This window comes from Epinephelus fuscoguttatus, linkage group LG14 (assembly GCF_011397635.1).
Source record: "Epinephelus fuscoguttatus linkage group LG14, E.fuscoguttatus.final_Chr_v1".
NCBI lineage: Eukaryota > Metazoa > Chordata > Actinopteri > Perciformes > Serranidae > Epinephelus > Epinephelus fuscoguttatus.
The window spans coordinates 19,742,645-19,767,772 of NC_064765.1; positions in this window are offsets into that span (position 1 = coordinate 19,742,645).

Sequence of the window (25,128 nt, forward strand, 5' to 3'; positions counted from 1 at the left end):
TGCTTAGTCTGCAGACAGCCGGTGGTTCTGTTTGTCTCTGTGCAGCTTCCATAGGGTATATTGAGTGTGTCTGACCCACTGTCTTTTATGGAACGTCTTCCAGTGGTTCCTAATTACCTTTGGTTTTATGGTCAGACCTGTGTCAGTCCCCCGCTCAATTTGTTTCTGTGAAATATGGCTTGGCCTTGGGTTCAAGTAGGGGAGAAAACACGGCGCATTGATTAATCAAGGCATGCAGGTTCAACCTCTGTTCTCCGAGAAGTCAATTCAATGACATGTTTTCACCTGGGGCACATTCCAGAAGTCTGAAGTTGCTTCCTCCCCTTAATTAATTTCCTTATATCTTACCTTCATCTCTCTCTCTCTTCTCCTCTTTCCTTGAAGTACCTCATTATGTTAAAGCTATAAAAAATAAAAAAGCTACATTATGCAAACAGAGACACTGTGAATGCAGAACGTTTTGCTCGTCCTGGGAGGGGCGGCGCAGGCAGACTGAGCAAGTGAGGACACAAGGAAAGAGATTTGAGACTGGCCCCAGAACTGCAGGACAGATGATGTTTCAGTGGAGTCTGGAAGTGGTGCCCTGAGAGGACGGCAGAGCATTGTTATATGTGGTAAACAAGCTGTAAACACAATATGTTTTGCTATGGATGTGGAAATTACAGGCCTGGTTGACTTTTACTGTCTCATGCTAACCACTTAACTGCTTTGCATTGTTGTTGCATACAAGAATAGTTGCTTTACAACCTAAAGCATCTACACATTTTACTGTTATTTTGAAAAACAAGCTGCAGGAAAGGCATTTTACTTTGTAATCTTTAGCTCCATGTGTGATTTCAGAGCACAGAGTATAATGGTCAAATGAAAATAAAACTGATTCGCTCCATATATTGGTAAAAACAGCCAAATGATATGGGGAGAGTTCATAGAATTTAAAAGTGAAAACATTTCGGGGGAGCAATTTTACTCGGCAAGGTTATCTAAATGCCTTCGATGTCTCCTCAGTTTGGTTTATTAGGGAAGTATCTAGCTTACCATGAGCAGTGAGACAATTACAAAGACAATTTCACGGGGAGGGTTTCTATAATCATCAATGCATGCTGGGAGCCCATATCAGAGTAAGTTTCATTTGGACTGAAGAGAATTCGTTTTGTAGCTTATAACTCACAATGCAGCCATTAAGCAACTGCACTCAATCAGAGATTTTGAAAAGAAGGAGAGAGAGAGAGACAGAGAGAGAAAGGGGAAAAAAACTGAGAATGAAAATGTGAAAACAACATGCAAATTAAAGCTTTTGAGCTCAAGTAAATGAGTGACTTAAATGATTTATCCAGTGCACATTAAGTGCTGCCTTTTAAGTATGCATTGTTGAGTCTCCGGACCTAATGCAAAAACCAAATTCATAACACTTATTAAATATTTCTTCCAGAGCAACCACAGAGCAGTGTAACCCATGCAAAACAGAATGTCACAAATGTTTGTTAAAGAAATACTTCACCTTCCAAATGACCATATGTATATCAATTACTCAGCCTGTGTTATGTTGAATTCATGAAGGTAGTTCTTGCATTCCTCCATGGTGAACAAGGTGACCACATTTAAAAACAGCAAAAATATACTGAAACATCTGTTCACAAACTCTCACACAACTTGTGCAGTATAATCCAAGTCTTATTTATCCAGTCGTATGCTTTGTACCTCCCAAACACCTCTCCAAAGGGGAACTGAACAGAAAGTGAAAATCTCCTCAAGTCAGACTCCATTGACAAAACAGTAATCTTACCTCACTGAACACGGGAGCTGCTGGTCTACCACTTCCTTGATCCGTTAGTTTGTTTGTGTTATTATGTGATTCACTTTGTCCAGTTCCTCGTCAGAGAGAACTGTCTGTTTAGGAAGCACTGAGCATACCACTGGATAAATGAGACTTGGATTATACTGCACCAGTTGTGTGAGAGTTTGTAAACAGATATTTTGATATAGTTTTGGTGTTGTTAAAGGCGCTGTATGTAAGAATGTGGCCAAAATGGTTACTGCACCCAAATTCAAAATACTGCCGCGAGTCATGTCTGCCCCCCCTCCCCTACAGATTCGAGGTTGCTGGACAGCAGCACACTGGAGACTGATTTGTTTGCCCACGGGCGGCTGCCGTGGCAGGTCCGCGTCGCCATGTCCGTGATCTTCGGTTTTCCAGCGGACCGTTCGAGCAAGTCCGGCTTCTCTGCTGCTAACGCTGCTGCTGGGATACAGCTGAGGAGGAGCCGGCTGCTAATGCTGTGTACTGGGACACTGCTAATGCTGCTTGCCGTGCTGCTGTAGCTCAGTCGTAACTGTAACTGATGCTGAGACTCTACTGACTGCGTGACTGGTAGACGGTGGTGGGTGGCGCAACAGGCCAAAACACAAATTCAAAACATAAACATAATTTGCGGACCGTAAAATATTTTTTTAAATGTGAATATTCTGGCTGTACTATTGTTGTCGGTGAGATCAGTATGTTATATTAACATTATTCCTTAGTCTCTGTGACATATTAGGAGGATTTTACGACTATTTGCTGTAGATTTCTTACATATAGCTCCTTTAAATGTTGTTGCTGAAGAATTTAATCTGTTTGTATTCTTTGTTCACTGGAGTCAAACGAGAAAAACATAGTGTCCACGAATTCAGTTTAATTGGGGATTTATACTTCAGTATCAAATCGACTAGGCTCTGTGTCGACGTAGAGCCCACGCCTTAGCCTGACGTGCACCTCTCCAGAAATGTAACTACACATTGTGGCAAGGCAGACCTCCTGTCTAATTTCACAGATAAGAAAAAATAAATTGCGAAGACAATAAAGCCTCCATAAAACAACATTTTAAGTCTTGTGTGTGATTTATCCTGGCTTCGTATGAGCCACTGCCAGGCTAATTTATACAATGTAAAATGCCATAGGCTTGTGCTAATAACGTTAGCATGTTATATTTGTTTGGAAAACGTGTTTAGTACAAGACAGTTGTTTTGTTGGTGAACCTTGTGAGTTGTAATGGAGCCGAATTTTGCAACGTTACCTTTGTTAAATGTTGCTGTTGTTCCTGGTTTTATATGAGTAGAGGAAAAGTCTGCTAGCTGCTAGGCTAATTTTTACAATGTAAAATGCCATAGGCTTGTGCTAAAAACATTAGCATGTTGTATTTGTGGGGAAAATGTGTCCAGATAAAGACAAGTGCTTGTCTGTGAATGCTGCGAGTTATAGTGAAGCTGATTTGTGTGCTTGTGTTTGAAACTGTCTCTATTAAGCCATGTTTAGTGTGTGTTTAATGTGTGTTTTGAATCAACTAAACTTCACAGCACTAGTGTTTTGGCGGAGTAACTGCATAGAGCCAGCACACAAGTATAAATCCTGCTTTAGATTATACTTAGAGTTTGTAAACAGATGGTTTGATATAGTTTTTGTGCTGTAAGGTGCGGTGCCTGAGAATTTTCTTTGTGTTTTGATTCTTTGTACACCGGAGTCAAATGAGCAAAACAAAGTGTCCACTAATTCAACATAACATAAGGTGAGTAACAGATATATAAATGTTCAAATAGGGGTTGAAGTATTCCTTTAATCCCACCATCCTAAACTTCACTTGAATTGAGCACAGGTCTCCAGTAACTGAGGCTGAGCTGAATTTTTTAAGTGATAGTTCAGAGAGAAACTGGAGCTGGCCAACACCGGGCCACTTACAGTAATCGGCATTATGCATGCTTACATCAGGCTACAGTGTTGTTTTGATGAAAACATAACAAGTCATAATGAATGGAAATGAATGTATGTTTGTGGGATCAAAATAGCACATAATTACACTATTACCCCTGACGATACAGGTATGCCCCCCCATCTAACACCACAAACATCAAGGTCTCTCCAGCAAATATTTCCTTGAGGTTAGTTTGTAAACAAATTAAATTCATTAAAGGGGGATGACTGGAGGTAAACTCCAACATGCCTCGCGTGTTGCTTGTAGTCCACATAGGCCACGAATTCTCCCCGCTGAGGTAAATATAATGCAATTCAACACAGCATCGTCGGACTTAAAGCATAGCAGGTGATCTTACATTAAAGCTACATGATGCATAGGACTGATTATCATTGGTTTAAATGAGAATGCATTTCCCCTAAGCTTCGAGTTTATTGTGTTTAGAATATCATTGCGTTAATGATGGTTTGTGATGAATGAGTTTGTGCCACGCCATGATAGACATGGCTATTAGGGCTAAAAGGAGATGGGACCCACACCCACAGGAGCCACAGCAATTAGTTTCAGCCAGATCAGAGGGTGCTGGCATAATGACCTGATTCTGGCAGCTTATTCTATTCCTGATCTCTAATCATGGTCGCCAATGGCATCTTTCTCTGTCTCTCTCTATTTCTCTCTGCTTCTCCCTTCCTGGTCCGGGGATATGAATTAATGAAATAATAAAGACTAATGCGAATGTCGCAGGCCGAGTGACCACTCACACGTGGCTCTCTTGCTTTAGCGAGTACAATTACACAGTAAGTTTGATCGGTGGTGATAGACAAAACAGCAGGGGCTCATAAATATGGATGGAGAGTCTGAGAAAATAAATTAACAGGGCCTGGCCTCTCGGCTGCCCCACTTAGACTGTCAATTACGGACCTGACAGGAGCCTTGTGAAAGAGCCACACAAGGATGACACACACACACACACACACACACACACACACACACACACAGTCATTAAACTGTGCATTTGAGACCATTCTGAAGCCATACAGCAGTCACCTGCTTCATTATCAGCAGACAGAGTTCATGCTTTATGACATGTATCAAGAGCTTACAGTTATTGAGTAGTGTCAGCCGGTGCACAAAATCCAATGCAGGGGTTGATTCAGGAAAAAAGTGACAGAAAGTCTCATTTCCACATAATGTAAATTCCGTCTTTACTTGAAGCAGATTTCTTGCTTGTTTCCAGGAGTGTGCGAAGACGTTTTGGGCGCCGGGGGCAAAAATAAAACCTGCATCTTAAAGCGAGTACAGTGAGGAGTGTTGCACCTTTTTTTGAGCAGGGTCAACTGTTTTTACATGTTTTTTTGCTTCTATTTAAATGTGACAGTGAATTAAATTATGTATGCCAAGAAGATGAACACATTATAAGAGGGCAAAGAGTGGAAGGACAAACAGGCCCGTTTGGACCATGCCTGCGCGCACGTCTTCTGTATTCATGTTCTGCGTGAAGGGGTCAGCCCTGCAGTTTTGATACCAGCAATAAGTCACCCTCTGACCTAAAAAGGCTGGCTCAAAGCCAATTTATGGGGGCTTACAGACAGAACTAGCATACATCGGTACATGTCAATACATCCATATAACTTGACGTATTGATGCAATTTAGCTGCTCTTGTTTATTCAGATTATGCAGGTTGTTCTTTGTGGTTGCTTTATATCTTTTATTCTGTTATGTAAATGTATTTACTGCTTCTATGGAGCTACACAGTCTGTGTTAATGTGTTGGTGGCTTTCATTAGCATGTGCAAGTTTCTCCATATGAGAAGGGTTAGAGAGAAGTGGCAGAGGTCAGGGTTGGGGGGTGTAAAGAAGCAGGCTAGTAGGAGTTATATAGGTATTGATTTTTTCTTAAAGACCCTGATGTTCCACAAATATCAGCTGCCATAATAATCTAAAAACAATAACATTTCTCCTGCCAACATTCCTTTTTTTATAATAAGGAGCCAGAACGTCTGTGCGGAATTATCCTCGACCTGCACCGATAGGAGAGGGTTGGGGTTACAGGGTGCAGCTCGTCTTTAAAACGTAGTTCCGCTTTTGATGGAGTATCCAAGCTCTGGTATACCTCAGGGAGCTGAATCGGATTCTATTGGCAAGTCCGGGGAAGAAATACTGCCTTCAGCTATTGCAAATAAGAAAATAATTTGCTTCTAAGCGTTTGAATAATGAATCTCACAAGTTACCTTTGAGGATGTTGGGCTCTGAATAAGCAGTCAGGTGCGTGAACAAAACAGCCACCAGAGTATTACACACCGCACAGAGTGAATGCGTATTGACTCTCAGCATCGAACGGATGGAAACTTTTAATTTTCTTCAGGATACCTCGGTGGCCAAGTGCGTTAAGGCAGGGAAAAAAGTTTTTTAAAAATCTATTTATAGTAAACACATTTACAGATGATTTGTATTAAAGACACTGTGTGTGAGGAGTATCAGAGGAGAGATAAAGATAGAAGAGAGGTGAGTTCTTCATTCTTTAGGAGAGAGTACTTTTTTGCTTTTCTTTCGAAATTTGCCACCCACCATTATGAGTTCAGCCAAAGAGCATTTTGGATAGTTGACAGTGGAGATTAACAGGATGCATGGGCTGAGAGAGAACAGTGAAAGGTCCCAGGCAAGCACTGAACCGCAGACGTCACAGTTGCACCACATGTTTCAGATTCAGTCATATTCATATTGTAAACAGCACAGAGTCCAGTTTACTCAGACAGTGGTTCTTTCTTTTATATAACAGGAACAGCAAACCGAACAGACAGTATCCACATAGCATCCGCCAATCAATCACACACCACAGATGGCTTCTCAGGGAAGCACATTTTTCTTTTAGTTATCCTGCTGGACTGGTTTTGATAACTAGCTCATACAGCTCGGTACAGAAAGCGGATCATCTGGCAGACAGCACAGATTTGCTGGCTAAACTTTTCCCTCCGTATCCTCAGTTGTAAAAAGTGTAATATTTTCAAGACAAGCAAAGTCGTTTTGTCCAAATATGTTCAAACCAGTTGTAGTTGTTGCTTTGCTAACTTTCCAGAGTTGTAAAATCCTGTCTGTGAGTGTCGGTTGTTGTCTTTAAGCCTTTACATGCATTAATCTGTTACCCGAACTGGCCTACCTGGATTTCATTGTCTCAGTGGTGCCGTTAGCCCCTCTTCCACTGCACAAAATAAACCCACAAACACCCGCTAACATCTGGCTTCTGTATTTAATGGTAAAGGTTATAAGGTTGTACTCTCGGGACAAATGACTCTGCAGTATTCGTGGGTATTTCTCAGCTCCAGCTCCAATTGGCTTCGATCTGAGTGGACGCGCTAATTTTTGCCCCTTTGCTGGCACAGTGCAGTGACAGGTCGCCACAAAATACTGTTTCAAACTCAGTCGGCACTGAGTTTGAAAGAGAGATCAAGTAAGTGATGTAAAACGAAGTAACCCCCGTATCCCTTTTACTGGCCTCCATACAGCTTTCTGCTGTTTACTAACCTGTTAAACAGAAAAGGCATACATGTCTACTGGAGAGCTTTTTACCAACCTCATTTGGGAAAGCAGTCCATTGCCTAACATTAAAAGGTTTTCCCACATTTAAAAAACTTGCATACACGTGCTAATTTTGGTCTAAGAAGGGTAATTGTCTAGTCTTCACATTGTTGTGTCAGCCCTAGAGAAAGGTCTTGCAATTTCCTTGCCATTTTCAACGTGTAGGTTGTTAGCACTGATGTTGTTGTTGTTTACTGTACGAAAGAGGATTTTGAAAACATTAACCGGCAGATAGCTGAAGAGACGGAGAATGCCGGCCTAAATAATCAGCCAATGGCAGACTGGTAGTCACAGTCTACATCCGGCGAGTCAGGCTGCTAGTACCATCCGCCTTGTTTCCACCAAACACTTTCAGTATGATACCTTTGGAACCAGAAGTGACACTTCAGACAATTGGCGTTAACCACGGCAATCAGTTCCCCTAAATGTGGGCGGGGTTGTTGTCACTCACTGCTTCGTCTGACACTCGCTGTATTTCCTCATCACCAGTGACACAGATGGAAGTCTGGGCCTCGTTAATCATCTACAGAACGAGGCTGCACACTGACATTTTCAGAACAAAATAGAACAGGCTGCAGTGAGAGTCTCTCTCCATGGGATATTTAAAAATAGTGGGTTTGTGCATTTAGTCCTTCTTAGGCAAGTGCAATGGTTTAGTGTTGCAGGAGCCCACAGGAACAACGCTCTGCGACACTTTTTTTTTCTCCAAGTGAGGATTAGAATGCAGTTCATATAATCTGGTCAAAATTGATATATATTTTTAAACGCTTGAAGATCCACTCATTACTGAAAGTCTTCGTCATCCAAGAAAGACAATAAAAGTATTGGTCAAAGTTGTCATGTTGAAATTTAAGGTGTGCTGATCGTCAACTCATGCATTGAGTAACATTACACATAAAAGTTTCACAGTGACAGTTCTCTATTGACCAATCAACAGACTGCAGTGTTCACAGCTCCACCTTTTAGTACCAGATCTGTGTGCTAGGTACCCCAACAGAGGAGTCACCGAAAATGGGGACGGTATGGAACAGTTCCAGTGGTATCATCCACAACTTTTCACAGGGGAAATGGAAAAAATGCCTACCGAACTGGACTGAATCGTACTGCTCAGTGGAAACAGGGCTTTAAACAACTTGCCCCCACTCATGCAGCCCCTGCTGGCAGTGTTTGAAGTCATGGCTGTTAACTTCCTTTATCTATGTGCTAATAGACGATAATGCTCAACTGGGATCTCACTTTCAAATGGCGTTTTCTCTTCTTGTTCTTCTTCAATTTTTTTGTTCTTCAGTAATAATAATTGATAATCCATTTATAAAGTCAAGAATTCGTTTAACAATTACAAACGAAAATGTTGCTCTACCAGAGGGTCACAGAGTAGAGCCACTGCTTAGTATTACCGAGGTGACACACTGGAATCAATTGAAAAGCCCCAAACATAAACTTCCCCCCAGACTGGTGTTGGAGGCAGATTCAAACATGTGCCTCACAGCAAGCGAAATGATTTCAGTTCAGTCTCGGCGCGTTCTGTGATCAGCACACAGTTACTGTGTTGCTCTTTGTTGTCACCGAGGGAAGAGAGATCAGCGCCTGCCAATAGAAATGAAAGCATTAGAGATGGATTGAAAGGCTGCGACGCTCTGCCAATTCTCCATGATCATTAACTCATTGACAATTTTGTCAGCAAATTATGCGTAGTCTGCGTCAGGTTTCCAGACAATTTCCTTGTGAGCCATCAACTTGTTTACCCGCCGTCTTTGCTGCTAAAAAACAGTCAAATCACACTGCGAGGGGGAAAATCTTTATGCTTTGGTTGCTCCATTACTGAGAAGTGTCCATACCTTTACATGCACTCATACTTTTAACATGTATTGTGTGTCTGCTAAAGGTCTTGGGGAAAAGATTGCTGAAGTCCATATTGGATACTGAGGACTATTAGTCTGGAAGACAGCGATGTTGACGATGTGCAGTATTGATTGTGCCACCTAGAATAAGTTGCCATAACGGGATCATATTGATCAGAATCATTGATGGTATACAGTATGTTTCACTGCCCTGTGGACAAATTCAATTATATTGATGAAAGCACGTTGAGAGGATCAAGTGTATACCTATACCATACTGCATGCGGGAGGAATGGAAGAATGCGATACAGCCGATTAATTAAGTTAAGTTACACACAGCCCAGTCTAGACTGCCTGCACACAAGTGGTGGCTTTCATTTCACTGAAAGACATGCAAATCACCTAAATGTTCTGCAAATCCACTGCATGTTCCTGATGTCTTGTACACAGGTTTTTGTAAGACGAGGAATTAATGCCGTGTCTGAGCAAAAGAAAAAAAAAAAAAGATAGCATGCAAATTTAAATATCTACAAAAGCTCCAGTGTGTGTTTGAATGGATGGGCAGATGGACAGATTTTAGTAGCTGTAACTAAAGGATAGATTAGTGCTTAATCTGGTTGTAGGGTTTCTTCTTTCACTCAGAATCATTCCAGGAAACAAGAGCAGATTTGAAATCCATCCAAATCTAATTAAAACACTCGATACAAAGGACTGTGCTTTTTTGACAGTTTGATTGGAGGGATGAGAGGCATGGTGAGGGAGGGCCTATACTGTAACCATTTCACAGGAGGCTCCATGCCGTGTTGTTCTTTGGAGGGGGTGCCTTTTGTTGTTACTGGAGACAGATAGGCATTCCTGATAAATGTGAAAATGTGTCAAAACTCAGGAGGGAAGCCGGGGAAAGTACCAGAGGTAAATTTGGCCTACTTGGGCATCATTACAGCTATTGTGTGACTGTCAGTAAGTTCACCCGCATTGTACTGTATTTTTGCTGATGCTGTACCTGCTTAGTAAATTAGATTTTCTGGGGTGTTGCTATGCAGCCTGCACTTGTCTAATATTCTCTGAAATCAAGTAGAAATTCACTCCTAGGTGTTGGTTTTAAGGTTTCGGTTCGCTTTTTAAAAAATAAAAACACACCGCAGTATCTGACACCACCGCTGCTGGGCTGCAAACTCCTAAATAACTGGGCAAGAAGCCACAAGGCAATATGAGAGAGCAGCTAGCTTCACATGGACAGGACTTCACATGCTGTCTGACCACAGGCAAATCAATATTTCTTTACAGGCCTGGGAGACTCTGAGGGCTTGCTTAACGCCCTAACAACATGCTTTAGAGCGCTGTCTGTCCCGTAAACCTATCGGATCTCTGCAATCTTCCAACTCTGCCCGGCGACAGGCCCTCCCAGGCCCCCGCTCATACTTCACTGTCTGGCCCCTGCAGTCCCAGCCCTTGCAGCCCCCTGTCCCAGGCCCTGCAACCTCTTGCTCCCCAGCCTCTACAGCAGCAACAGCAGCGCTGTTAGCATTGTTAATGGCTATTGTTATGAATGAGGACCTCTGCTCCTCTCTCTTCATTGGCAGGCCCCGGGCACGCAGATGGATAGGCTGCTACTTCTTCTCTGCTATCAGGACAGCCCAGATGCTGGGCCCGGGACTGGCGGAACAAAGTAGGAGGAATGATGCCCCAGTGGGGAGAAAAGGGCGAGAGGGACCAGAAAGGCGGAGAGGAGGGAGAAGGGAACGGGATGAGGGAGGAGAGTCAAGGGAAGAGGGCGACAGAAAGAGAAAACAAAAAAGCCGAATAGGAGGGGGCAAGAGACAAGGGTGAAGGAGCAAGGGAGCAATAGAAGGGAGCAGGTCTCTCCTCCCCTGAATAAATTTGGAGCTCCATTGTAAGGGGTGTAAGAGAGGAGTGTGTCTGCTGTCTGTGGCAGAGGCCTATATTCTCAGCAGCCTGTGGAGAAGAAAAGAGGAGGGGTGAGGGGCACACACTGCCCCGTTACTGGCCCCCTGCCGTACCCCCCCCTCTCTAACCCCCCCTCCAGCACCCCTGCCTGGTGATGAATGGTGGTACTTGCTGAAAGTGAAGCCTGCTGGTGAGCCTTGGCTCGGGCTGGGAGGCTGGGGGAGACTGCTTGGAAGATCACGGGGACAAACTCAGCAAAAGGCTGCCCTTCAGTCGCCCATATACTTCACCAAGATGGCAAGCCCGCCGTTGGCTCACAACCACAGAGACGGGTAACAGAAAGAGAAGAGAAAAAAAAGAGCTGGAAGCCTAAACTCATGCCCAAAGAGAGTCTCTTGCTTTCCATCATAAAGGGAATCATAATCATAATCAAATCCACTAAGGCACATTTTGGGTTTGTTCATTCTCCAACACTGTTTGAGTGCAGAAATCTGGCAGTAAAAAAGCACAACACTTGCAATAAACAGCAACTGTAACCATATGATTGTATGTAGTGAATTAGCGCTCCAGTTGACAAAGCCCTGTATATTCTTCTAATGCTTCAGCGGGACAACTTGTCTTCACTATTGATCATGAGCTCACCTCCATAAATTACTTATTGTGGTCAGGAATGTCAGCCAAAACATTTGCTATAACCGTGAAAAAAAGGAAAATACTAATTGCTCACTCATATAATGAATGCTGCTATTTGCTGACTACATCACAAAAGATGCTGTTGTGTAGATATGAGATTTTTTTTTTCAGGCGCTGTACATAAAAAAAAAAAAATCCATGTCAAACAACACTGTTTTCTTGCAATCTCTCTAATGAGTGGTGTGTCTGGTCCTCGCTGCACACTGCCTCATTTTCTCTCCCTGTCACACGCACACACACACCAAATAAAAAAAGTAGATCCTCCTCTAAAGCAGATCTTGCTGTATTAGAGAAAAGAGACGGAGCGATGGAGAGAAAAGTAGGAGGAGAGATGGAGAGAGCCTGGGGGCTGGCCTCTGTCCCGGCTCCCCCAGCCTCTCTGGATCCAAGCCATCTGCCACAGCTGCTGCCTGGCTTTAACTGCCACTCTAATTGACAATGAACCCAGAGCCCTGTGATAATTGTGGCTGCTTGGTGACTTGGGCAGGTAATGCCTCCCTTTCAGGATTTATCAGGCCCCATCTGTTCCTCGTAGTGCTATATGTGGCAGAAAAGGCCCCCTGCCCAACCATCAGCACTCACCACTACTTCATCCCCTTCCTCCTCCTCCTCTAGTGCACCATCCCCTTTTCTCCCCCTCTGTCACTCCATCCACCAACCCCCCCTCCTCCACCCCATCTAGCTTTTTCTTCATGTGCGTTGTCATAGCCAACCAATATCCTGCTCCCTAACGGCTCTTCCGTCTCCTCCTCCAGTTGCTGAGCAAATATTGGGCTTTTTTTTTTTTTTTTTTGAGTGAAAGGATGCTTATTAGTGAGCAGCTCCCCGGCCTCAGGGGTGGCCACACCCACCAGAGGGCACAGCTCTGAGGCTCGGATTGTTTGTTCAATCATTAACTAAAAATAAAAGACTCCTTGCGGTTGCCTGAAACTCCCCCTTTTCCTCTGTTGTGCGGCGTGGGATGAGTGTTGTGTGCGGCGTGTCAGGAACAACTGGCGGGGGCGAGAGGGGGCCCATAACCTCACACCCCTGCTCTGCTGATTACGTAGCACCCGTCTTCCAGCACAATTGAGATCTCTGCAGCGTTAGCAGGTGCTGCGTCCAATGGTGTTTGATTTTTTTTGCAATGCTCAATCTTGATCAAGCCTGCTCACCAGCCGCCCCCCCTCCTCCATGTTCAGAACTGTCACTGTCAACAGCATCACACATTTAGCATGTCAGAAATTGTAATGCTGATAAATTGATAGATAATTCTCCCATCATTCTTTATGTAAATAATTGACAATCCCAATATGGGCTGCTCAGTGCAGAACTTCCAAGCCTGCAAGTTTGGCGCTTTCCTTCAGTCGGTCGACAGCTGCTCCTCAGATGCTTTTGGAAATTATTATGACAACAGGTTGTCCTCGCACTGACATCAAAATCAGCTCTGAACGTCTCTCTGAATCCAAAATAAGCAAAAAGATATGGTCCCAGATACTGTATTGTCCGAGGATGCAGACAGGAAGCACGCACCACTACGGGCACTGGAGGCCGTGCCAAATGCTTTTCTCTATTGCCAGATTAATGTCAGATACTGGCAGATAACTGGAAAATATGTCAGCTTTACTTTCCAGAAATGGACAGATCTTGGCCATGTGCTGCCTAATTGTGGGCAGTGTTTTCCCATCTGTTAGGAGTAGATATAATTTTCAGACAGAGTGATCAGATATGGTACACATTTAGTATCATCATTCTAAATGGACGATATGTATTTATTTATTTATAGCTATGGTTTGGAGCTGCCTCGCCGTTCATAGGTTAGGTACAGTGTGCGCTACTACAGCTCATTTGGGCGGGAGCCACAGTGTGTTCTGTTGCCAAAAAGAGACAGAATGCTTCAGTGGTTTCTGATCAGCACAGAAATCAAGTCATAACTGTTTATGGAATTATTTCCCCAACTCACAGTGGGAAACTAGACATTTTTTTTTCCTTCACTTAATTGTTGTATGTTGCTTAAATTAACGGTAATTGTATTTCATTGAATAACACAGATTCGAGCATCCTTCCCTGTTTGTAAACTACGCATAGAAAACATGTTTTACAAACCATTAAGCTCACAAATTTATTCACACAAATAAAACCAGCCATCTGTAATTTAGCATTATTTCAGTGCATTAGGAACAGAACATTTAACTCAGCCATAATTTTGGGCTTTGAATTAGCGCTTGGATGAGAAGGCACTCTAAACAGGAGTGCCGTGTGGACACAGGATATCACACAAGAGTGGGAAAATGTCATGTGGAGAGTTTATGAATATGAAACAGGGGTTACAATTGAGACACAGGAAAGCATTCTGTGTAGCTGACATTCTATCATTTAACTCGTTGGTCGGAGAGAAATTGATATTTGAATATGGATAGGATATAAAAGCAATGCTGTAACATTGTGAGCAACCTAGAGGCCGCACACGCGCATGGAAATAATGGTTTCCACTTTTTGCCAAGATTATGACATGAAATTGCTTCGTTCGTTGACATTTATTTGAGACCCCGGACCTGATTTACCTGTGCATCCCTTTCTAATACCTCATCACTTCCAGAGCAGATTTCAGGATTTCAAGTGCAAGGACATCTGTGGGCCTTAAAAGCCTCCACCCACCAGATTCAGCAAGCATGCGATAGCGAAACAGCGTGATTTCTCCCTCTACACACTCACAAACATACACACAGACACACGCTCGCTCACAAATGCATCCTGCTGACAACCCACCACTCCTAATCCCTCCTCATCATGGCTGCCTGAGCCCTCAGGGTTCCAGTCATTTGGTGCGAATCTACCACAGGATACTGATGCTGCTGTGTTGCTTGCTCAGGTGCAGGTGTGCAAGTGTGTGTGTGCCAGATCAGTTTGTAGTTGCATGATTTGAAACAGGAATTAGCTGGCTAAATAGCGTACTAACCTTCAGAGTTCTCACCTGCAACCTAATCTTAATGGTCAACAAAATGGAATTTATGACTCCAATGGTTCAGAGGGTTTTTTAGAGCCATCACCGACTGAGTGGTTCATGAATATTGGTTTAGGAGCATACAGACAGGAGGGCTGTAACTGGTGTAAATTCTAACACAGAATTTATGCAGCACCACTTCACTGTTTTTGCATAGTTTACACCTGATAGTCTCAAACTGGGCTCTCTCTCACAGTTTAGAAGATCAAGCTTGATCAAATAATAATCTGTTGGACAGAGGGCCATGAACTAAGACCCTGTTTACACGTATAGATATATTTTCCTCTGCGTTCTTAGAGTTATGCAGGACTTACACTTCTGCGTTGACTGGACGCTGTACCTACGGCGCACCTATGCTGTACCCTACGCCATAGCCTGACGTGCACCTCCCCAGACATGTAACTACATGACTGGGCGATGCAGACCACTTGTCTTACTTTTGTAAGCTGAAACCATTTCCCTCAGTGGAAACAAAGCTTTTATTTACTTTAATTCCACACATAAACAATAAATTGTGAAGACAATAAAGCCTCCACATAACAGCATTTTAAGTCTTGTGTGTGATTTATCCTGGCTTCATATGAGTACAGGAAATCTCTGCTAGCTGCTAGGCTAATTCAAACAATGTAAAATGCAATAGGCTTGTGCTAATAACGTTAGCATGTTGTATTTGTTTGGAAAACATATTTAGTACAAGACAGTTGTCTTGTTGGTGAACCTTGTGGGTTGTAATGGAGCCAGATTTCGTATCGTTACCTTTGTTTAATGTTGTCGTTGTCCCTGGCTTCATATGAGTAGGGGAAAAGTCCGCTAGCTGCAAGGCTAATTTATACAATGTAAAATGCCATAGACTTGTGCTAAAAACATTAGCATGTTGTATTTGCGGGGAAAATGTGTCCAGATAAAGACAAGCGTTTGTCTGTGAATGCTGCGAGTTATAGTGAAGCTGATTTGTGTACTTGTGTTTGAACTTGTCTCTATTAAGACATGTTTAATGAACTAAACTTTACAGCACTTCACAGAAACCCTGCCGCCAACTAGTGTTTTGGAGGTGTAACTGCAGAGTGACACAGACACACCACCGCACAAGTATAAATGCTCTCAACAGCGTAGGCCACATGCGCAGGATACGACGTAGGCTTGTTGATTCATTACTCCGGTTACCGTTTGTCTTTGCAGACATGTAAAAAGGAGCATTTGGGAAACAATTGTGTAATTTCCTCAGTTTGCCTATGCCTGTTGTTGCTTCATGTAACGAGCATATGCTAGAAACAGCCACAACAATGTGGACTACCTGCTTGGTCTAATGAGTACTTTACACTTAAACACAGTATTGCAGCACCACTAACGGACAAACATAGGCATCTGCTGCACCCAATGTTTTTGTTCCACCTCAGCATCCGCGGTTTAGAGCCTGTCAGAAACAATGTTTTGGATCAGACCCAGTCGAACCAGCAGATGGTGTGACAATTTCCAGAGTGGGATTGTTGTCGTTGAGTAACGGAAGGAAAACTTTTACATGTCCAGAGCATCACTTGTATGTTTGAGTGAGCTCTTTCAGTCACAAGTTGAACAGGAATCAATGGTGATGAGATGAGAAAAGTAACATCAGCCTGTACACATTAGTACCTTTGTGGTACTAAACTATGGAAGACACTGACACTGGTGTGAGTTTGGAGTGTGTTGATAGATATTTTGTAAAATGAAGGTTGTGTGGGAAAAATTGTTTTCAAAAATGTATGTGCGCGTGTAGACGGGGCCTAAGTAGCAAACTTAGCAGCAGATTTGTGAAGCTTAAGTTATTTTTAGATCCATCTAGCTGCTGCTTTAATGTTAAGCTCAAGTTGTAAACTCCATAGCTCATAACCTACTGTATATCCCCACAACATTATGTTGTTAATCCATTATGGCTGTAATAAACACCATGTGAGCTGAAGTGCTGCTTCATATACTTTAAAACAGCACTTGTGTAGCTGAAGTAAGGTCGGGTTCACCCAGCCTTTATTTTACCACCACGGCCCTGATCATAGACACACTTTCACAAAGGCATGTTTAATGTATATGTATACATTCTTATATTTCTGAGAGCACTTATGTCCTATATATGGCAAGAATCTGTATGATGCCTTCGAGCAAAGACTGTTATGTGTCGAGTAAGCCTAATTAAACACACACACACAAAAACTATCTCTCCAAGCTCTCTGATTCACATTATAAGTGAGGACAAAGGCAATGACATGATCTTAATCAAAATGACAAGAACATTAAAAATGTAGCATTGCTCAACACAGGCAAAGATAAGAATCGATTTGGGCTGCTGATGATGGTTATCACCATTAATTATTGAATTAGTTCTCCATTATCATATAAGTGCACTGCTGCATCCTTCAGGGAAGGGACAGGAACATGCTTCTCTCTGCTAATGTACAATTGGAGTTCTCCTCTAATATTCTACATATTGCCCCCAAGCTGAATTCACACTTACAAGTTCGACATGTAAACAGAACATACTCATTGTATGTTTATGTCTCTGAGTATCTATCCGGCTGTGTTGTTTTCCCTCTTCCCGTTTGTCTTTATCTCTCCACAATGTGCCGGTGGATTGGACGCTAGCAGTGTGATAGCACGCATCTCCAGCTCTCCCCTGTAATAACTACTCGAATCCCGTGTGTTGTGAGCCTGTGATCCTGCGAGCCCGCGGCCCATCAGAAACACAATGTCCCTCAAGGTGCATTAATCCGACAGGCAGGGCTCGGCGCTGAGGGCTGAGGCCTAGCTATCTCCCGTCTTGGCCTCCCAGGATGGCCCTGCTTAGGCAGAGGAGCTCCCCACTGACCCTCGGGCTACAGGGGCGCTGAGATTAGCAGCTTTGTAACTTTGTATCTGTCACAGGCCAGTGCTGTGGGGATGGACGGGCCTGGATTAACGCAGGGGAGAGGAGGGCTGTTCTACATTTCACACACAGCTAAGAGAGGATTCAGGATTCTGGTCACTGCCTACTGGGACATGGGGTGTCGATGAGAGTTTTGGGAGGTATTGCATGCATGTGTATGTGTCAGGGTCTGTGTTAGGATGTTTGAAGTAGAATTAAAATAAAGATTAGAAAGTTAATCCTGAGGTTTAGATATACTGTATGGGCAAGATGATCTTAATTCACTCGGGGAGATGTCGTATCACATAAACCCCAGGTGCACACCATGATATTAAGGCTTTTTTTGTGGTTACACAAAAACTTCATTGACTTTACACACAATATATAGACACTGGTTTTGTAAAAAATCTTGTGGGTCAGAGTCATACTCTGAAGATAAAGATGGACAGCTTGTCTCCGGTTCTGTCCACTGTACAAATGAAGCTGGTGATGTCATTTGGAGCCAGAGTCTGAGCTGTAGTGACAGTGGCGCTCCCAGAAATTTTTCACAGGCGTGGCCAGATGGGGCCACAGAAAATCTTGGGCCAGCACACCAAAACCAAAACCTATAATTGAATTTCATACCGTTGAAGTATATCGTTTCAAACTATGTGACCAAGTATAAAAATATGTTAAGGGATCACATACTGATATACTTTGGTTTCTTATTTAATGGTTGATATAACTAATTATCTGATAGGCATAGCCTAATACTGGTACGGTAAACATTTGAGTCCCTCTACAGTTGTCTTTAATGTGTTGTAGATCTATAGATACATGTTAGGCGATCCATTGTTCTTAAAATAGGCTGGTTGTCCTTTTCCATAAAAAGACAAATATACCCCTTTAATTTGAAGGGATACAATGATTATAAGGGACAAACTATTTATACGAAACAAGCTTTCTCAAGTTTAGGAGACTCATGGGTACTCAGAGAACTTATTTTCATTCAGATACCTTGAGGTGACAGTTCAAGGGACCCCTTTGAAAATCACCATGCCAATTTTTCCCCTCGCCAAAATGTAGCCTAAATTTGGAGCGTTACTCATCCACTTTCCAAAAAAACTATGTTGGCATGGTTGGTACCAATTAGGCTTGAGTGGTATTTAATTTTACATACCTTCATACCTTTCTGGGTATATGCTATATGACCGTATTAGTATGTGGCGCTACCAACCCCCGTGCAACTGGCGATTTCGCTACTTTCCCAAAGCTCTCCTAACTTTTGCAGTATTCTAAATCACCAAAGAAACTCACAAAATGTCAAAAGAAAAGTATATTTTTACAACTTTTGCCTTATTTAATAGAGAAATGCAATTGCACAGTTTTTGAATTTTAGCTATTCCATTGTTGCGACAATCGCCAACGCTGGTTTGGTCATAATAAGTCCTTAATTCACAGAGTTAGATGTAAAGATATGCTGTTTTCCTTGTTTTCTCTCATCTCTCTATGCTGTTACGGGAACGTTAGCTGGGTTAGCTGTTTGTTTTCACCGCTTGCAGTCATCTCAGCTGCCTCTTTCACTACACTGACCTCTGGTGGCACGTGATGTGCACTACATTCAAAGAAATCCTTGTTACAGCCTCTTCAGTACCATGTTAATAGAAGAATTAGTGTCTGTGGTTTGATGCTATTAAAATTCATATTTTTGGGATTTCAAAATACCCTAACAAACCGTGATATAGTGATGATACCCAAGCCTAGTACCAATGGATGCCTTATGTTGTCTAGTTTCACAAGATACTACTGCCTTCATGATAGTTGAAGGACTGCAACTATCCAATCCAACCCAATTGCTAGCAGCGCCATGGATCGCAAGCACAGTGATTGACACACACAGCTGTTAATAATGATGTCAGCCTCCATTTTATAGCATCAAACAGCTACTTAAACCACATTTAGCACTTTCAACTTTTAACACTGAAACATATATCAGCGTGATTACACCTACTTAAAATGACAGAAACCATATTTACGGGAAAACAACATTGGTTTTTCAGTTTGGCCCATGTCCAATCCGCTAACGTAGAGTGTGCAGGATTTTTTACTCAAACGATAGTCATCCACCAGGAGGTGCTCAAGATGTTTTGGCTTCAATTTTGGTGAGCTGCAATGTTGCGCGTCTTGATAATACAGTCAGTGTTACGACTCAATCGCGAGCAGCGCCATTGATTGCGAGCACACCAACTGACACATACAGCTGTCTGTCATGAAGCCACACCCCCTTTTTATAGCATTGAATATCCAATTGAAACCAAAGTGATCAGCAAAATAAATATTGTCCATGTCCCATCCGCTAACATAGACGGGGGCTGGGTTAATGACCTGTACTGCAGCCAGCCAGCCACCAGGGGGCCAACAAGATGTTTTGGTATCACTCTTTCTAAACAGTTATTGGTCAAAGTCCATGTTCATCACAACATGCTATCTAATAGCTTTGACTAAATGCTGTAAAGATCCAAAGCTAATTCAGAACGTCCTTTCAAAGTTGCCTCCCACTGGGTTTTGAGTATTGAAATGTTCTCCTTCAATGACCCACAAAGGGTCAGAGTGAATAATCCAGCAGCAAACAAAATGTTAATCAGATACTCAATCATCCTAAACGATACGCAGTAGACACTAAATATGAAGATGGCTGCATAGTTCACATGAACAGCAGCCCTGCAGGTTCTAGGTGTCACTGATAGCAAAGCATGCTGAAGGTCCATTACCATATGTTGTGGCTATTGTCATTAGCCTGCTATTTGTCGGTCAGGGGACCCTGACACAGAGAGAAGGAGTGCTCGTTTATCATAAACACACAACGGTGATGCGGGCACTCACAAAGAAACCTTGCATGTTGCCATTAATATTCATTGCTTCATTGGAATTGTTTTGGTATCAACAATACTTTTCTCCTTCTTCCCATTTCTCTCTGTTACACTCTAAGAACTCTCACCTGCTCGCGGCTTCCCCTGTAATTTTTCTATTATGAGAAGTCTTTTTTTCTATTTAGTGTCATTCTTCTCCACTTTGCATAATGGTGTCAAGGTTAATAGCTTTAGTAGCAGTGCTTACATTGCATATTCCCAAATTCCCACGCTCTACCAGCACAAGAAGATCACATATTCTTCAAACATGCAACAATTTAAGCCTGACTTGAACGCATTATCAAGTTTAAACACAGTCCTTCACATTTCCAGCTGTGGCATTCATGCAGATTCCTAAAAGTATCTGTCTAAGTCAGTGTGAGCGACTGTTACAGATGGAAGGACGCGCAGATAGAACCACCTTTCAGGCGACTTGGCTTAGCCTCGCTAAATGGCTTCCGACAGCCAGATTCATCAGTGGCTCATCTGTGATGTTTACACTGTTTAATTGTTTGACAGTTCCTGTTTATGCTGTGTCACTTCCAATCCTCTCTGCCTCTGTTAAACGAGCAGCGCTTTCCTTCAATAAATGAACAGCATTTGGAATTTGCCAGTAGCTGCGCTGCTGGATGTGATCAAACAAAATGTGGCTGTCCAGCTTCCTGCAGGCGTCACTCTCATATCCTGGAACTGAGACGAGGTCAATCAACACTTAAGGCGCTATTTGTGCGTGCACGTGTGCGTGTGTGTGTGTGTGTGTATGTGTATGTATATTCATGTGTGCATGTGAGGGAGTGAGTCAATTCCCCCGCAGCCGGTTGCGCTCTTTCAGTAGACACCTCAAAGTGGGAGGCCTGATCGAGAATCAGTTGAGCCTTTGAAGTGTGATATAAATAAGATGGTTAAGGGGACCTGCATGGGCAGTGATCCCGGATCGCTACTCTAAGAAGCTTGATATGTACGGGTCATTGACTTAAGATGACTTATTAGCACACACACGCTGCAGGTAATGGAAGCGTAGTTATACAAGCTTGCACTTTGCATGCCATGACTATTCAACCTTCAACAACTCCTATATAACCAAGAACAGTGGGCTCAGGGGAGAGAACGAGTGAGCGAGACGGAGAGTGCAAAACAGACTGCCAGGGGGTGGAAAGAGAGTCGGTGGAGAGACGGTGCGAGGGAGAGCGCGGCTGCAAAGATGAAAGACAATGCAATCAATAAGATATATAAGATAACAAATAATGCCCTGGGTATCTCATTAATCGTAACATAGGCTTATTATGCTGAGCACAGGTTTATAAAGCTGGGTCACTTTGGCTCTCTTTATTGAAATATCAGCAAAGGTGAGAGGAGGTAAAACACTACTGAGACTAAAACTTGCAGGAGCTTCAGCAAAATATGACAGAAGGTCACCCACTCGCCAGCAAAGCAAGGGGCCCGTTGTTTGCTGGTGCACCTTTAAAACACATGAGGCCATTTTTTTTTCCACGGGAGAATTAAAGATGACATTTCATTTCGGTTCATGCTTAAATGCTAATAGTGCATTTTAAAGCCACGCAAACTATCTGGAACAAAGTAGCCCGTGAAAACAATTTGTTGTCGCGTATCAGGTCGTGTGTGGTTCCGTGAGTTGCGGTGTGTTATTGTAGACACTGTGATGACATTGGACCCTCCGTCATTCTTCCCTTCATGCGTACGAGGAAGAAAATGATAGCTTATCCCTCGATGCCCTTGAAGGCAAGGTGTCTCTGCATAGTGTATCCATCACAATCAACACCAGATCATTTATATTAAATGCCGCCGCCTTTTTTTTTCTTTTTTTTTTTTTTTTTTTAAAGCTACACCCCGTAATATGTCGCTCGGAATGGAGGGTGAATTTAAACAGAGCAATAAACAGTGATCGTCGCTCACAACTTGTCCTTCTAATTTACAGCCGGGAGCTGGGCACTGGGCTAAGGAGAGAGGAAGGTTGGGCGTCCAGATGCATAATGACCCACATATTTCCACCTGATCTCTATTCTCTAGGTGCCAAGGCTTTCTGCCATAAAGGTGCATAAAATCCATTAGCAGGGACCACAGTTTACAAAGAGTAATATTGTAATTTCCATAAATGCAATGTCTGTTGGTCTTTCCATTAATCTTGATGACATTTTAGCATGATAATTTATTTATATATATGTATACACATCACCACTTTTAATAGCAAAATTAATAAAATGAGCCGTTATTAGCATAAAGTATGGGTTGTGGTTGTGATTGGGATTACACTCCCTTGGTAGCTGGGTCAACACCTAGCTTAATCCTCATTTTAAATTGGCTAAGTGTGCTGTCAACTTGGAAACGCTGTGGCTGGAAGGCACTCTGCTCATCACATGAGCCACCGCACAGTCTGTGTTTCTTCCTGGTCTGAAATCAGATTGTTCCTAACTTATTTCCTCTGTGCTGCGGTTTGTTATTTGATTATTTTTGTACATTTTCTTCCTTTCATCTTATCCAAATGTATCCTAATGTTTGTGGGTAAAAATAACTCAGGCACATGAACAAGCATGAATCACCAAGATGACTACAGGGATAAAGTCCCGAATTCAGAGAAAGCACAACCTCAAGTTAGGGGGGAAAAAAAGTGCTAGTGACGTATCTGCATTGCAAAGCATTTTGGATTGAACACACTCTGCTATTACCAAGCACATTCTGCATGTGAGCCCAGGAGCAGCTCAGCGGCTGCGAGCATGACATCACCTCGTAGAGCGATGCTGATTCACACACATTCTATTGCAATTGTCTCTCTCCAGAAATCGCTAAATCTTCACAAATGTCACCCGGTGCAGTGTGCCAAATGGCTTTCCCCTTCACATTAGTCTAACTGCAGACAGAGAGAAATGTTACCTTCATCAGACACTGATCAGTGAGTTCCACAACATTGCCCCCAAATATATCCGTGCATGTATGTATGGACGCTTTTTTTTTTTTTTCATGAATTGGAAATTTTCCATCCCTGAATTTTCATATGAGTAATGGCATATTGTTTTCGGACTTACAAAGACGGATATGGTGTGAGCAATGCCACCGCATAAATAGGTGAGCGGGACGTGGTTCATTAATAAACTAACCCTCGCATTTTTCTTTTTGCATGTGATAGGTTGCTGTTGGTTTTATCATGGGATTTGCTGCTTGAACTAGCAAATAGCAAGTGCTGTTATAGCTTCAGACTGCTATATAATTGATTGAGATCCAGGCCCTGTCGTTGCTGGATGGCAGCAGACATGAGCTGTATGCAGGATAATGCAAAGGGGCTGCTGGCTCTGACCCGTGGCCCCTGGCAAGGTGCGGCTCACCTATAAAAATTTCCATGGATGATTAATAAAGGAATCATGTCAGCTTATTAGGGCTCAATTCAGCAGCCAGTGAAGGGGTGTGAGCATGCATGTTAAGAGCTATCCGAAATTGGGCAGCCTGGAATAGCTGGAGTATGGTGCAACAGTGACTCGGATATGACTTATGCGTACACACACACAGACACACACAAACACATAGAACCAATCTGAATCTGGTCCACCCTCCCATACCATTTCACTGAGCACTGAAATGCTTGAATGAAGATGGATAGGATTTCCTGGAATGCAATCCAGAGGAGGCTGCTGGTCATTGTCGGACCCCATCTTGGTTTCTGTGAATGCTGCTGTCACTTACTCACCCAGCCAGCTCGTGGTGGGTCTAAATGTGATGGGCTTTACGTGCCCTTGATTCCCCTACAAAGGGAAATGACCGGGGATGCCGAATATGAGGCGGACAATTCATGGTCATGCCTTTGGAGATGTCCAAAGTCAAGGTCTGGGTCACTTTGGCCCCCTGCCTGTCCCTTCTCCAACTCCACTGATCAATATGTCATAGAGCACAGCCCAATCAAAGTGAAATACTCAGGGCACGCCTCCTTATAACATATTTGCAGCCATAAATGTAAAGATTAACGATAACAAATGACCAAGCCGGGCTTATGTATGCCCTGACACTCTCTCAATGCATGAAATTTCAGGCTAGCCGCTGCTTGTCTTCAGGTTCATTACCTCCACATGGAGGCATGGGGGGGTTTCAATCATACCACCCCAAAATATAACCCCCATCCAGCACCAAAACACACTCACACACACACATACACACACATGCACGCACACTACCTCCTCCTCTTATAATGAAAACATAGGTTAGGCACACATTAATCAATGCAGACACCAAGTTCTATGAAATCTAAATGGGGTAAACATCCCCTGAGCATTCATTACCATTTTGTGTCAGGCTACAGCAATGAGATAAAAAATAGAAGAAGAAATACATTAGTATATTGATTTTAATACTGTTTTTTATAGGTGTCAGCCCGTACAAGAAATGTGTTGTACGCAAACCTTGTGATCCCATGCATTATAAAAAGACTCACGAGTTTAGAGTTACTCTTACGAGAACATACAGTAGTGAAAAAGGCTGTTTGCTTTAAGTCCATAAATGCAAATTGTGACAAAGCGCAGATATAATGTGAATGTAGGTTACAACCAGATCGTAAATATTGACACAGTAAAGTGTAATACGTGTGAAAATGGAGCCTTGTAAAAGCAGGGGTTGTGACCCTGATTGTAAAGGGAACGTA